Genomic DNA, 15,961 nt, shown 5'->3' on the forward strand with positions numbered 1-15,961 from the left:
TACGTCTAATTAAACGAGGGATGGCTTCATTCTGAACGCCACGAACAATTTACCACCAAAGTTAATCTGTGAGGATCTTTACTCAGAAGTTTTTCACAGTACTCATTAAAACATAGATCTCTGTTGATCCTAGAACGATCAGTTGCAAATGCATCTTCTCCCATTGAGAATACTTCAAGAGTTGAACTTTAATTGAACCTCAAAAGTAAGCGATCTTTCCGCAGCAATCGCTCTCAAGCTAGTTAGTATTGAAAAGGTCCTCACCTGTAATTGAGTCTTCCCTAAATTGGCTCATCCTGTAAGACCGTGATGGAGCTGGCCATGAAATGTCTTCGCGCGACTTTCAACCAACCAACGAGACGGGCGTGACATTTTGACTTAATCTGCATTACGCGTCATTTTTCATACCCAACCGGGCGCTTCACCCAAAGTGCAACAAAGAGGCATTTAATCCACTTTCACCAACCCCCCGGTGGGCTCCATCGGCACCCCATCGGCACCCCAGCAACATCAACATCATCATCACCTTCTCGTGATCCAACTGCACCAACTGCAGCAACCATTGCACCTTACCGGATTGCACGCGCATACACGCGCTGTCGCAAGCGATAAATTCCGAATGGTAATTTATGTGCGTGCCACCCGAAGAGCCCGCGCTGGCCAGTTGCTCCTGTCAGCGCCGATCGCGACCCTTTTCCGTCACCCTTCAGGACACCGCCGGTCCGCAAGGGCCCACTGATCAGAATTCCCGGCGTGCCGGACCGGCGTGTCCCCGGACGCCGCGTGAATCCGTTATGAAATTGCACATTAAAATGCAATAAAACAAAACCAACCTGCACCCCGGTGCGTCCACACGCAGGTACAGCCCTGGACCCGCAAGCACACTCACACAGGTGCACCACACACCACACAGGTTTCTGCGCGATCGACGAAGGGCAAATGGGATTAATCGCATCATCAGACAAAGTGGAGCCACAGCGTTTCAGCGGTCGTGGAGACCGGACTGAAAACGATGCCAGGCCGGAAAAGAGTAAAGCAACACAGTAAAAGTGCTGGTGACCAGCTTGGGAGGCTTCAGCCCCCGTAGTGTCTGATGCACCAATGGGTGATAATTTCGCGATTTTTCCCCGTGATCGTACTGACAGTTTGTTTTATGGCACTTTTAGCGTTATTTATTCAGCCCCCTCACGGGTGAGCCTCGAGACGATCCTTGCCGTGTGTCGCTGAGCAGAGAAAAAAAACCCGTTGGGCAGGTGGAAATTCTCGAAACCTCGCACCGCGGTGTCCTTCCGCGACATGTCAATCCACCATGGCGTGGTCGAGATTGTCGATCGATTAGCGGACACGGTCCCATTGCCCAAGCGGCGGTAGGTCGCACCGACCAACCCTTAACCCGGTGAAGGGTGAAGCATTCCTGAGATGGTGCGCTTTTCGGTGGTCATGCTGACGAAGGTGCGCACACAAAAGCGCGGTGATGGAAATCGTGAGTCGATTGAAGTGCGCCCAGAAGACTTGCAGTGCCACCCAATGGGCGTGCAACCGATCGACTGCATAGGTCCTGCAGGGTTGCGGCCCCAGCCCGGGTGGCCGGTGCGGGATCTCGCGATCGTGCCCGGCGTATTATCTGGTGCGCGGAGATCGACGCCGAAGATAAATGGCTTTTCGTTGGATTGTTTCGCCCCTGCGGACCATTAGGGACGGCGTGTTGTACTAATTGATTTATTCCGTTACCGGTCCCGGTGGGACCGGCCGGGATTAGGGCCCGTCGGTTCGTTCTAGGGCGCTGAAAAAATAATCTCCCCACGTCGATTGAGATATGAGGGCAAGGCTTGAGTGATCGCTGTCGAGGGCACGCGGTTGATTTGGACCGGGTCGATCCGGTGGCCCTCAGATTAAGACCACGAGCTCCATCCGGATCGAAAGGGGCTTACATTCTGGAGGTCTAGCGAAGTATTATCCCTAAATTAATTTACTTAGCGCAGATTATTCGCATCCATACCACAGCCAAGGGTTCGTGCAGAAACCGGCTCTATGATGAATGTCGTCCGCTTGAAATTGGCACCAGATGGATGGGGCGCAATAAACTCCGATCAGGCATCCAATAACTCACCAGAACCCGCGCACTGTCCCTGAGCGATCGTTTCCGATCGTTGATTAGACGCTTATGAATGAATCGCGGGCTTGCTGGGCTCGTTCCCAGCCCGCCGGCTCGATCGTTTCACATGATTTCTAGGGCTTTATGGTACGAATAAATCACACGCGGTCGGGCTGGGCCGCGAAACCAGAAACCTGTCGTCCACCGCGATCCACCAACCAAACCTCTCGTGCGCCTGGCGAAAGGGCGAAAGGAACGCGCTTGAACGCGGAATAGATTCATTTCTGCACCGTGGAAAAAAACGGGAGAAGCTGCACCGGCTAATCGAAACGGCTAAACGTAACAGAGGGCGGCTTTTCCCGCGGTGAAAGGGCGCGAGCTCGGTTTCCCGCTGGTTCGCATCACGGGACGGTAATAAAAGTTTTGAACGTATTTCAAAATCCGTTTCACTCCGATCGGACAGGCCTCGACCCGACACGACGCGGGACCCTGGGCCGGGTTTAGGATAAATCATTTGCAACCCGCGCTTGGAAGGGATGTTGGGAAAATGCTGGCACGCGGTGAAAACTCGAACCCTGTGTGGAACTTTATGGCATATTGGTTTGGCAGCCGGGATGCAGCGGCTTCAGCGATGGCTAATGGGTGCATAATTGTGTCAGTAAACCGCGGAACCGGTTCGGGCGTGCAAGTGAACCCGTTTCGTGACCGTTGGGAGAGGGTTTTGAAAATGTCCACCGTTTTGATTGCCGATTTCGAGCCATCGACTTTGTGGTCGGAGCGGAATTTGGAATTGGAATTTAAAATGCAACAGTTCACCGTTTTATGGATCGTTTCTCAAAATTTGTGACTTTAAGCAACCGGTTGCAGCGCATCGGGCTAATTTTTGCCCCAAAAAGTAATTTGACCAATTTTGTTGTCCATTTAGGGAAAGATGATCCTGCTTAGTGTCGGTAAAATGTGGTTTATTCACGCGCGGTGAGGATAACAACGCAAAGCCTTGTTCACACTGTTTAACCTTTCGTTGAGCGATTCACACACTCGTCTGCGGTACGGTGCATCGTAAATTGCAAACTTAATGGAGAAAGCCCAACGTGGCGCATCGCTGGCAGTTGTATAATCGGATTTGTCTTTCAGAGAAGCTTCCCCAAACCGATGACCTTTCACGAGAAGTGACGTGCGTTTATTTCCCCCCTTTTATGCCCCAAAAAACCTTACTTTGAGTGATATAAACGGTACTAAGAATCAAATGCAACACTTTCTCCACCTGCCGTTAAAGGCAGACGGAACGTCACCGAGTGCGAATCGAATTCTCCCTCACGACGCCGACGACGCCGACGACGACGCAACAAATCGATCCCGACGGTCTCGCGTCCGCCCGTAGGCGTGAAGCAATGGGCTGTTAAACAGCATTAATTACGTGTCTTGTTGCGGTGGATTCCGGCGGGTGGATTTTAATTAATGCTGGCCCAAGAAGCGTGTGCCCCGTGTGGCAGGGATTTCGGTGCAGAATTTGGCGTACCGACGCAGCAAATTAACCGCTCGAATTCCGGTTCACCCGCGGCGCAAACGCGCCCTCGGCTACTGTCGAAAAGTTGATTTATAAGGTGACCACGGATACGAGAGCCACGACTGATTCGCCGCACCGATCTTGAAACGAGGACACGCGAAAGTACGTCCTAGCTCCAGTGGCAGACTCCGAAGGGTTGCTTGTGTGGGCCACCGGGAGTGAATCGAGTCCGTCCCGCGATGTGTCGTCGCGATCCGGGCAACGCAGGTTCAATCGCTAGGGTCCAACACTTTGTACACTGTCGGTTGGTATTAATTTTCCGTGGTATAACATTAATTACATGCCTAATGATCGACTGCGCAGCTGTAGGGCGGGCTTATAGTTGAGCCCGGGATTTGAGAGGATCAAATGGACGGTGGGAAGAACTAGTGGGGATTTGCTGGAAAGTGGTGTTGCAGGTACGATAAAAGATTCAATATTCCGTAAATTAATTAAAAAATAGAAATGATAGAAATTATAATATTTTTCATATATAACAGATATTTGAAATATTTTGTTGAAACTCTCTCTGAGCAGCAATAGGTATATTAGCTAGCAGAAATTTCAATATGAGTATTTTGCGAACTTCAATTGTCCACTATTTTCGTAATTTTCAAATTCATACCATAAAACTATGCCTGTGTTATCCGCGCATTTTAAATCTATTCAACTTTAATGAACTTTCTAAAGTAAAAAAAAAATGAAGACAGATCGTACCGATTAATTATCCTTTCGGATGCATTCTGAGCGAGAAAAAAAAGGCATTACTTATAACAGTATCATGTGGGGATCATCGCGAGATAGCAAATTATTTCGTCATCATACAAACGTGATAAATTTGTTCGCTCATCTGCAGCAGTTGGTCGGTTAGCGCGATCCGGTGAGAGATGACTGAAGCGATCCTATGAAAGAGACATATTTACCGGCCGCAGGCTCCAAGTGGCACTTCTTATCTGCTTCGTCATACCGTCAGCCGGAAGCAGTTTGCAGCTTCCACGGTCTCCGATGCACCAAGGCTGCTGCACCACGCCGCTGCATCGAGCATAAGTTATGCGTGTAAATATTTGCCACCGGCGCTGCTCCTGCATGCATGGATGCAGTTGCTGTTCGTGTCGCTGGCAGCTGGAACGGGTATGCAGAGCTACCAGAGGGTCGGTTCTGCCTCTAAGGCCCGGGGCGCACTAACTCACATTCCAACTGCACAACGGTGCGCATTAAATGCACATTTATGGATTACTCGTCCCGCGCCAGCCTCTTGACCTCGTATGGAGGAAGGAAAACCACGGATCCGTTTCATCTTCAACACCTTTCGCGAGCGCTCAAGGATCGCGCGTGTTGTTGCTGATGATGTTCATGATGATGATGATGATGATGATGGTAGCGATCTGGAGGCCAGCAGCCCACGTTTGCCAGACACCGGGCGGTTTTCGAGTGTGTACAGATTATTTGTACGTTTGAAAGTTCAAGCGAGCGCGAAAACGATCTCCAGCAGAGGGCGATGGGATTTATTCAGCTGAAAAGCGGACGACCCAAGCGAACATGAAGCGACTGTTACGAGGAGGTGATAGTCGTTTTGAAACAAGCAAAGCTGCACCGTTGCGTGGGAGTTTCTAACCTAACGGACAGATGCCGTGGTGGGTGAAGATCTTCTTCAAAAAATCACACTCTCCTCCTGAGAGACCTCGTTTGTGTGGCATCCCATTCACAAAGCGATCAACAGAGTGCCGTACTCGACGATAAGATAAACGTACCTTCAACTATTCACATGCAAACTGGCTGCCAGGCTACCGTCCCTAAGTTAATAATATTCTCTCGCAACCGCGATCGATGGAAGAGGTTTCTTTTTATTCATTTCCACCTGGATAGCGTTTGCAAATGATCGAAAATGGCGCTATTGGTGGCACATTTGCTATCTCGTTCCTGGGGGCCGATTGGCACGGTGGCATAAGTGGCTCGTTAATCACGTGCGATGAGGTGGCACGGTGCAAACTGGATACACAAATCGTAAAATTATGCCCACCTCAGCGTGCGCTCTACCGGTTTGGGGGTGATCGCATTATCGTCATCGATTTAGGGGGTAGCGCAGTTAAATCCGTTGACATGGGGGTTGCGCTACGGATGAGTTTGATGGGGCAGTAAAATTTAATAAATGTAAATTAATTGCAAGCTTCCGGTGAGTTTTTTGATGTGTGATTTCTCTTCTTCCTCTAAAATTGAAGCTAAGCTTTGGCTAAGTTGTAATCTATATCATACGTTGAAGAATTCTTTTTTTCGTGATTTGTTTTATTACAATATGCTTGATAAAGTTGATATGAAAAAGACTAGCAATTTATATAGAACCAAAACCATATGTGCATTTTTATTATGTTGTTAGATTTCGTTTTCTCTAATTATTCAATTTATTTTAAATAAATTTTAGCGCATTATAATTCCCTCTTAAGTAGGAATAATGTAAGCCTCTCTGTGCCAAACTCATTGCCAATGGTCCATTTGATCGCATTTAAAAATATCTCCCCCGATCGTTAATGTAAGGCAAATTAAACGATTCACGTACGGCACTAAATCAGGGCGTCACGAAATCATTTCACCGAGCGGCATTTGTGGCGTGTAAGATATGGCAACCCATTTACGATCGGAGCGCGCGATTTGTGGCATGTTGCGCGGGAAATGAAACATCGTGCCCATTGCCCCGACTGAGGATTTTCCTCTTAAACCCCAAACCAACTCAGCCGGCCAGTCGAAGGTGACTGCCCAAAGTCACGCAACGAGCCACGTCTAGGGTTGGCCTATTTGAGTGGCCCCATGATCCTCGATCACCGTCGGTATGGTTATTGTGCTTGCGGGAGCATTTCAATCCTCGCCAAACGGATCGCAATTATCAATCGCAGCGCTAGCGATGGACTCGACGACGAGTGCTAAATGCAACGCGAGTTTCCTTCCCGGTTTGGGACCGGTTGACCGGGTGTAGCTGATCCCGTCTTCATTGCCAGTTCGCATGTTCAGCTGCCTCAATACTGCCGCGGTGTTCGTGTCCACCGTGCTAGTGCTAAACCGGGGCGCCTTTTTGAAGTGCGATCGGCTTCAGAATTGAACCGATTCCGGCGCCTGTGGACGGGGCTTGTGGTCGTAAGTGCAATTTAATTGGTGTATCGCTTTTGTCGAAGCGCAGGGTAGCCGGGAAAAACCCTCCACTAGACGCATCACGATAGGGGTGTGAGAGAAAAGTGTTTCTAGCACCTTAAACGCCCAAAGGAATGCCGCCTGAGGCGCAGGGTTGACCCATCATCGAGCGCCAACGATGGGATTGGGCATTGACAAACAAGCTGCTAATTACTTGCTACGGACCGGAACGCTTGGCCATCCATCAATCGCCACTGCATTATGCTTTTGCTGTTTGCGGTTTTAATAATCCTGAATTGCAAATCATTGCCAGCTTGATTCGTTGAGCCCTTTTTCTTAGCTTTAATGATGCGATTTATTCGCACATTATTTAACAGTAAAGGCAAATGGTACACATTACTGATAATTCAATTTCCCCCGCTGGATCATTTGCTGAAAGCTGCAAGAGATGACGAAAAACACCATGTGCGTGTCCATAAATTCATCCCAATTTGAGCCATTTTCTGGAAATTGATAATTCGCGCTTACAATGCATGGACCGTTTATTCGTTGTTTTGCAACGAAAAAAAAAGATAAAAACGTTCCCGAATGTGGAACACGTCTTTCAAGGCGGAAATAAAAAGGAATCCCAATTTATGCCGCTAGGGTAGCCGCGGGTGAAATGGATAAAGTCATTATCGGCGTGTATCCTGTGTTGCTGTCTTTCAACGTAACCTGTGCGGTCCTGAAGCCGACCGAGGATGAGAAAATCAATAACCTCCATTCCATCATAATTTGCATGCCGACAGCTTCGGACTCGCCCTTATCGGGTGGCCGAATGCAAATCCGAGCCCTTTTCAAAGACAAAAAAAAACCAACAAACTACGCTCTCGGCGGACATTGATCTTGTCTTCCCTTCGGCGGGCAAAAGTTCTACTTGCAGTTTGGTAACACATGGACGGGTTCGTTCTGGAGCCAACAAAAAAAAACGGCAAACCTTGCCCATGCGCAAGATGAGGCCGATGATGATAATGATAGGCAGATAAGCGGGCAGTCTTTTTAAAAAATAATTTTCTGTCGATAAGATACGAGCGACGCCGGAGTTGGTACCAAACACGGTGGGTATTGCTTCTCCGCGACCAACTGTCCGCTCGGAACAATGTGCTATAATTTGCTCCATTTTTTTTGCTGCTTTTCGTTGTTTACATTTTGCTGCCATCGTCGCAGTAATCGTCTCGCATCCTTTACCGCTGGTTCTTTGGAGTTTGGGGTTTGATTGCACGCGAGAGCATCCTTTAGGGTCGCGTTTCGGTCTCGTGCACACTGAACGAACATATTTTTTATATCCTCGCTTCTTGCTCATGTTGTTCTTGTCAACTCTGTTGCTGTCCTAGCTCTGTAGCTGAATGGCTAGGACGTGATGAAACAAGAGTTTAAAGGACAATTAAGTAATGACATAGCTAACAAACTTTTCAAGAAACTGATGAAATATTTGAATCACTCGTAGATTCATAGATTCAATAAATTATAGTTTATAATCTAATGATATCTTGATTGCATGTTTTGCCTTTTAAAGCCATTTTGATAACGTGAATCAAGTTTCAAACGATATAACAATAGCACTGTTGCAAGTTTGCTTCACTAGTTAAAACGAACTTTATTTTTCACGATAACAATTTGTACAACGACTGTTCAAAGTCAACGACGTACGATCGATCGACAGGCCGATCACGCGGCCCATTGCACATTAGCATGGAATTCCGCATGGTTTGGTAACGATGTAACAGGACCCGCTCGAGCCACGTCCCGTGCCACACACTCACACACTATGCCCGCCCGCTGGCATGAAAAAAAGGGTGGAAAAGTTTACTCAAGCCCTGCGAAATTATCCCGCAGGAATGTACGATAGCCGTTATTATATTTACTTTGAGCATATCATTAAACGACATTATAAACGACTCTCGCGATGATTTATGCGCACACCGCCGTCCATGCGCGCCCGTGTTGGTGACCGAACCCAACACCAAGCCGCAAGATCGCGCAAGTTCGGCAAATAGCAAACAAATTTCCCCCAACCTTAAAATGGGCAACGAGCGACCACGGCGCTTGATTGAATGGTTGCACCTCTTCGTTGGGCTGGTTCAGTGGAAACACTTCAACAGCTGACAACGGCTGGTTTCGCCCTCGCGCTTGTGGCAGCATAATCGAGCCCCGCCCGGAGCATCGCAAGGAACCACCCAACTATGCTAATCACCGCGGTTGCGATTGGCTGGAGGATTTGCGAAATTTCCCAGCCGGAAGACAGGCGCCGGAGCTACGGCGGTTGGCTAGAATCTCGATTCGATCGCTCGATTGCAACCCTTGCATGATCACTCCAGGCCCTTCGGTTATGCGCAAACGGGCTGAATGGAGCGATCTGAACCGGGTGATGACTGAGCCGCCAGGGCCACATATCGCGCCGATCGCAATAACTCAAATTTAACGCCCTGCGCGTCTCGATCGGCGCGGGAATTTATGGGCGCCGTAACGAGATTTATGTTGGCCCGGTGCGCATTAGAAGCAGCCACGATCATCGCCAGGTTCAAGCCGTGGCCGCACCTCGATCAACCGATCCAACAAACAGTCGGTCTAATAGAGATGTTACAGGTCGACCCGCGTGAATGCCCGTCGGGTGCACCGGTGGTGGGCTTAAACATATAGATAGATATGTAACACCTTCCTTTTATGAGCATCTCACAACCGCGGAAAAGCGGCACTACGACCTCACGACTCTGGCTGCGACACCCAAAATCGGTGGAAACCGTGTCAATTAGAGCAGGCTGCCGTGCCGCGACATGTTCCGCAGCTGCCCACGAGGCTAGGGAGCCATTTTAGGGGTCGAAATTGAGTCATACCCGATCGCGAGTCGATCACCGCACCGATCGCACGACCCTATTCTTATTTCTGATCGCACGACCCACTATATCCGGTGGCCCCCTCTATTTGACACCCATACGGTACGTGAAGTGAAATATGTGTGCGAATCACTCGCATCGGCATCGATTGATCGGTCACCGGCGATTCGGTGATCGATCGAAGTGTTACTGGAACTGGCACTGGCGAAAGTCACCAAATGGGGAGCGTAATTCTCGGGTTCGTTCCAATTTTTGCCCGGCTCCCACGAGATCGAGTTTTCTCACCTCTAAACCAAAACCGAATTGAGTCGTGTGACGGTTAGGGTGCGAAAGAGCTATTGCCTGTTGTCATGTGGAGGCCATAAATAATGACAGCTGGCTTGTGAGGTACTTCGTAGAGCCTTCTTGCTTCCTTGGGCATAGGAAGGTTTTAAGTTTGATCGAATAGAATCGGTGCAGAGAAAATCGCTTTTCGTTGGGTAGGTTTCTAAACCTTCCAGTCAACCGTGATCGATGGCTATCCTCAACATTGGGTTGTAATACTATCCATTTCCAGAGAAAGTGACGACAGTCGTGTGCATAATCCACCCCATTTCGATTGGTTCCACATTTCCCAATTCCGAGCTCCAACCAAACCGACTCTGCCAGTCGATAGACTCGTGGATTCCTTCACTGAGACATCCCACGCTCGCACAACCGAAGCCGACTGCAGTCGGAGATTTCACCAATAAAAATGCATTCATTCATAAAACCCTCTACCTCGCGCTACCCTATGCAACCACCCTATGCCTGGCGGTTGGAAGTTTGTCAATGAACCGACTCAGCCTCGAAGGAGCCTACCGAATGCCTTCCAGCATTCCGCCTAGCCCCAACCGTCCAGCAAAAACTGCAGGCAGCTTGTCCGCTGGAAGTTGCCCTTATGCTTTTTTGCGACTCGGAACTCGGGTCTCGTTTTAATGATGCGTGGGCCGCGTAAGGTGGTTGGTTCGCCTGCTTCGCCTCTTCTCGATGTTAAGCCTACAAGTCTGGAACCTTCGCGTATCGAGCAACCATAGCCACGGGGGCGCTGGCTGGCTCGCGGGAAGCATGAGTCGCATGTTTGCTTTACGGTGTGTTATTACTTTTTGCCTGCTTCGTTCGCTTCCTTCCAGCAGACAGGTTCACCTGTGGACCAGTCTGGGACTGGACTGTGGGGTCTCGATCGATGTGGGATGAGTATTGCACAACACGCGCAGCCCATTCATAATCTGTCACGTACGGGGCGAAGAACCACCTGGGTGAGAGCAAACATTCCGTTTGAGGGGTTTCATTTCAACCAACTTACTTATCGGGTTGATTTTCAAAGTCACGCATTTTTTATTGACCAGATTAAATGATGCTTTTCTAGCAATGTTTTATCACCAAAGATAGCAACATTAAGATTAAAAGGCACTTCCCATAGTTGTCAAAATCTACAATTTAGTTTTCCACGAAAAAGTAAGGGCTCAAAGCTCCAATCAACCACGATACTACAAGATAGGGGAGGTAATGATCCTGTTCTCTCATTTTCAATGCTCTCGCATTTTGCCCCCCAATTCTCGCCACCCTTCACATAAGCAGAGAAGCTGTGTTGCTCGCAAGGAAAATACAGGGTTACTCCGTCTTGCGAAGTAAAATATAAACTGGCAATTTGTTTCGTGTTATATTAGGTTATGCAGGAGCATAAGATTATCAACTTATGTACGAAAAAAAGGCATTTAATATAATTGTGAATTTTAATTTTCATCATTGTTTAACAACTTTTGGACATGAATCAATTACATATATATATATATTTATTTTTACTACCTGTTGCTGAACCCATTTTGTGAGTTCACTTAGTTGTCCAGCAACGTAGCATTTGTTCGTTTTTGTTGAATAAAATCAACATCATGCATTACATGTAGCAAAAATACACGTTATTTGAATATGTTCATCGTCATTCGATGAAGTTATTTTCAACTAGCTGCTAAACCCGATTTCATTCGGGTCGACGTAGTTTGAGGAAAAATAAAGGGGCATTTTTACGTATGCTTGGGTAATTCAATTTTTGATGTGCATTTTATTTTTTTCTTATTTAGTTGTATTCATTCTATAAACGTTATTCTCAACCGCGTACACCCGGGATAAGGTGCCCTTTCACGGTTCGGAGAAGGAAATGTCTTCCAACCAATGTGAATTGCAGTTTACTTTAAGTTTAGACTTAAGATAATAGTTATAAGCAATACGGCCTGGCCGTCATTAATGAATAAAAAAAAAATAAACGTTATTCCTAGCTTCGTCTTTGAAGGTTTTCTATTTCAATCAATTCATCTCTCACTGGTCCTCTAGGCATATCCCTTCCAATTGGTTGTACCTGGCTTTTTCAAAATATCGTTCACTGTTTTATAACAAATCGAGCCTTTTAACCATCTTAGCTATGAAGAAAAAGATTTTTTTCAAGAAAAGGATTTTTTTATAAAATCCTTTCTTCTCTTGTTGTTTCACAACTTCCATTTAGCTTCATAATCTTTCGCATTTTGCACGTCATCAAATTAGTAAAACATATTTTTTATGCCTTGTGTTTTCCTCTTTAATTCTTTCGGTAATACTTTTTTATACAGTATCATTTGTCTTGGATCCGTCACATAAATTTATTTACATAGCAATAAGGAAATGTAGCATGTTGTTCCATCCTGAGCATGTATGACGTTCAAAATCTTTCTACTTTTCTAACACTTATTCTTATTTTGTCACTGCAGCTACCTGGAAACAGTTTTCCATTTTCCTTTATATTTGATTTGTATTGCTGTTCTCTTTCAAAACTTCATTTCATGTTTGTAAGCATTACGCTCTGAAATCGATATTTAAATTTATTACACCAACCACATTTCCAACGCTACTCAACACAATTAAAAACTGAATCTTACTGAATAACGGCATAGCGCTATGTGTTGCAAAATATTGTACACTTTTAAATGTAAACATGCATGAGAAGAAAATGAGTTGACTTTCTAAGCTCAGTTTAGTGTCTAAATAAATTTTTGAAGAGAGAAAAGTTGCAGGAAACTGGACTGTTTGTTGACGACTTTACATTTTTGTTAATTTCTTTTATTCTGATAATGGAAATTCCTTTCCCGACCATAATGTAAAAGTCACTTGTAAAAAAGAATAAACAAAAAACCATTTTTATCATTGAGCGATATTTGAACATAACAATAAATTAGATTTCCATCCACCCATTTCCGCATTGCAGAATATAATATTTTATAACTTGTTGTATAGACTGTGTTAAGGCGTACATGAAAAGTTGTTGTTAAATTAGACGATATTTGTTACTTTGGGCATTTTTTTTTTCAATATTCCGAGCAGGGATTGTATGCCCTTCCACGAATTTGTCCCCAACCGGGAGAGCTGCAACGTCCCATTCTAATTTTCCAGTAAATATTGACATTTTTAAGAATTTGCCTCAATTCATTTAAATCAGACATGATTGCCATGCTTGACCATATCTTCCAATACTCTAATAGGAAGAGCTCGTATGGGAGTTCTTGTTTTTAAAATTTTGTGTAAACAGAATCATCCTCACCTAAAATCATCCGGACCAAGCTTTATTGCTATGACCGATTTATTTTCTTGGTAATACAGACAGGAGATTCTTTGGAAACCTCCCTTTGTTTCCCACTGGCGTAAATAAATCTTCGTCGCGTTATGAATAGGAAGAAGCATTTGTAGCGTGTTTCAATCGAATTGGATGCCATGTGTATTTTTCAATATTTTTTATGTATTTGGTAGAGGGAGAGGGACAACCATTTGGTTATCCGCTTGTAGAACTGAAATTTAGAAAGTCTTTGTATTAAGTGATAAAATTATAGTTGATTTCGACGACATATGTACTTCCAAGTGATATTTTATGATTTGTTAAACGGGGTGGGGGTGGGGGGGGGGGGTTGTATGACAGCCCCCCTTTGTTCTTCATTGAAGAGGCTGAAATTTTGCCAGGGTTGATTTAAACTAATATAACATCTATGTACCAAATTTCAGCCAAATCGGGCGCCATTTATAATTTTAAGCGGATAATATTCATTTTTTATAGGGGGAGATTGTATGGGAGCCACCCTTTGTTCCTCATTGAGATGGCTCAAATTTCGCGAGTATAACTGTTTAGTAATGAAACGTTTATGCTTCAAGTTTCAACAAAATCGGGCAACGCCTATAATTTTAACGGATAATATTCACTTTTTGGAGGGGGGGTTGTATGGGAGCCCCCCTTTGTTCTTCATTGAGGAGGCTCAAATTTTTCCAGTGTTTGTTTGAAGCAATGAAACATCTATGTACCAAATTTCAGCCAAATCAGGCGTCATATAAAATTTCAAGCGGATAATATTCATTTTTAGAAGGGGGGGTTTGTATGGGAGCCCCCCTTTGTTCCCCATTGAGATGGCTCAAATTTTGCGAGTATTGATTTTTAGTAATGAAACGTTTATGCACCAAATTTTAGCTAAATCGGGCATCATTTGTATTTTTAAATGAATATTCGCGAATTGGGGTTGTATGGGAGCCCCCCTTTTGGGGGGCTCTAAAAAAAAAAAAAAATCAAACGCCTAAATCCGAGACCATTATGCACCTATGTACCAAGTTTGGTGCAAATCGGTTCAGTGGAAACCCCATTGAAGCGCGCGCATAGGCACATATATATATATATATATACATACAAACATTCATTTTTATTTATAAGATCAACACGAAATATGATTTATTGCAACTTATTCACGAGAACTGCTTCCTGAAATGTTATCTTACAACATGTGATCTATCATCGCGATCATAATAAACGATCGTCAGGACATAAAACCAAACAGCGAAAAAGGCGCAACATTGAGCACCCCTGCATCGCAACTCTCGCGTTTTAGTGCGTTGCTCTGCAGTCGCGGCATTTCTCGCGAGTCGGCCGCTGAATTTAGTCGCGAGTGCACGTGTTTTCGGTCGGAGCTTGCGCAACACGTTGTTTCGTCCTCGTGCGGGAATCAGCAGTTGAAAAAAAAAAATACATAACCCGATCGCAGGATCATCTTATCATCGATCGCGCGTATTAGCCGCGCTTGTGATTCTTACGCAAAGTGTAAATGTGGTGACAAGCATCTGTGTGCTAGCAAAAGGAAGAAGCGTTTTTGGGGGCTTTTTTCAGTGGGCTTCGCCACAGAGAAGCCACCAAGCGGTAGTGCGTGTGAGGTGATCTCGTATTCTGAGCCGGAGGCAAAAAGCTCTGTTGTAGCAACAACAAAAAAAGAGATGAAAAAAAATGTTTGAAAGGGTTTTTATACGAATTGAGTAGCGCCTGCTCGAAGTGCCCAGAGCCGGTGGCAAATGCCTGCCCGCAAGGGAAAGATCTGTTTTCCTGGGAAACCTTAAAAAACGGCCCGGCCAATCCGAATCTCGCCGGCATGCGGCCGTCATGCCACCACCGTCATCATCATCATCATCATGAACATGATCATCATCGTCGTCGTATTTGCCAGCAGCCGAGGCAGAAGCAGCAGCAACAGCAGCAACGTGCCCCGCGGCACTGAAGAAATATGATTTTCTGATTGATGTTTCCTTCTCGGCTCAAATGTGGTTCAAAGGTGGTCCCCGGCTGGCCCTTTCGGTCGATAAAGGGAAGCGATACGTGTGCGTTCCCATCTCGGGCGGGCGGTGGCTGTGCGAAGAAGCCGAGGCGATAAAAATCGAGTGTCCTAAAACACCGTCTGGTTATGCTGATTCTTTCCGTGGGGCATTCAATCGAGACCGTGTGTGTGTGTGTGTGTCTGTGCTTCTCTTTATATTATTTTGGCGTTCCAAATGATTCGAAATCCGCCACGAATGGCGCCTTTTCCCTCCGGTGGCTGGCTCCTTCGGGGCATTTTCGAGCCTTTTTCTTCGTCGGCACGCTCGTAAGACAAACCCGCGATGATTACTGGACGGTGTGGTGGTCCTCTCATTTGCTCGGGTGCATCAAAATTATTGCCGTGAAAAATCACTCCCCGAGCAGCTGCAATGAAGAAACCTCCCCCTAAAGCGAAGACATACGTACGATCATTTAAAAAAGCAATGGGCTGCAGGAAAAGAGATTAACCGGGATTACTAGTGGCTATCGAGCGAGGAAGTAAAATTGAAACATAAAACAAACAGAAATTGCATGCCCCCGGTAATGAAGCAACTAAAAACGCCCCACGTATTTTTTTTTTGTTGGGGGGGTTTTGTTTTGGAGAGGCTCGGTTTTTCGAAGCTCTGGACGTGATCGTCGCCATTTCTGGGGGGCTGGCCCGGGGAGTACATCGTTAAATAACG

At 46.0% G+C, this 15,961-nt stretch overlaps 1 protein-coding gene across 1 annotated transcript in view; it reads left to right on the forward strand.

The window, feature by feature from the left end:
• Positions 1 to 15,961, forward strand: part of LOC128722786 (laminin subunit alpha-1) — a 77,617-nt gene that overhangs the window by 34,695 nt on the left and 26,961 nt on the right. The window lies entirely within an intron of this gene.

The sequence above is a fragment of the Anopheles nili genome, chromosome 3, assembly GCF_943737925.1.
Source record: "Anopheles nili chromosome 3, idAnoNiliSN_F5_01, whole genome shotgun sequence".
NCBI classification, from domain to species: Eukaryota; Metazoa; Arthropoda; class Insecta; order Diptera; family Culicidae; genus Anopheles; species Anopheles nili.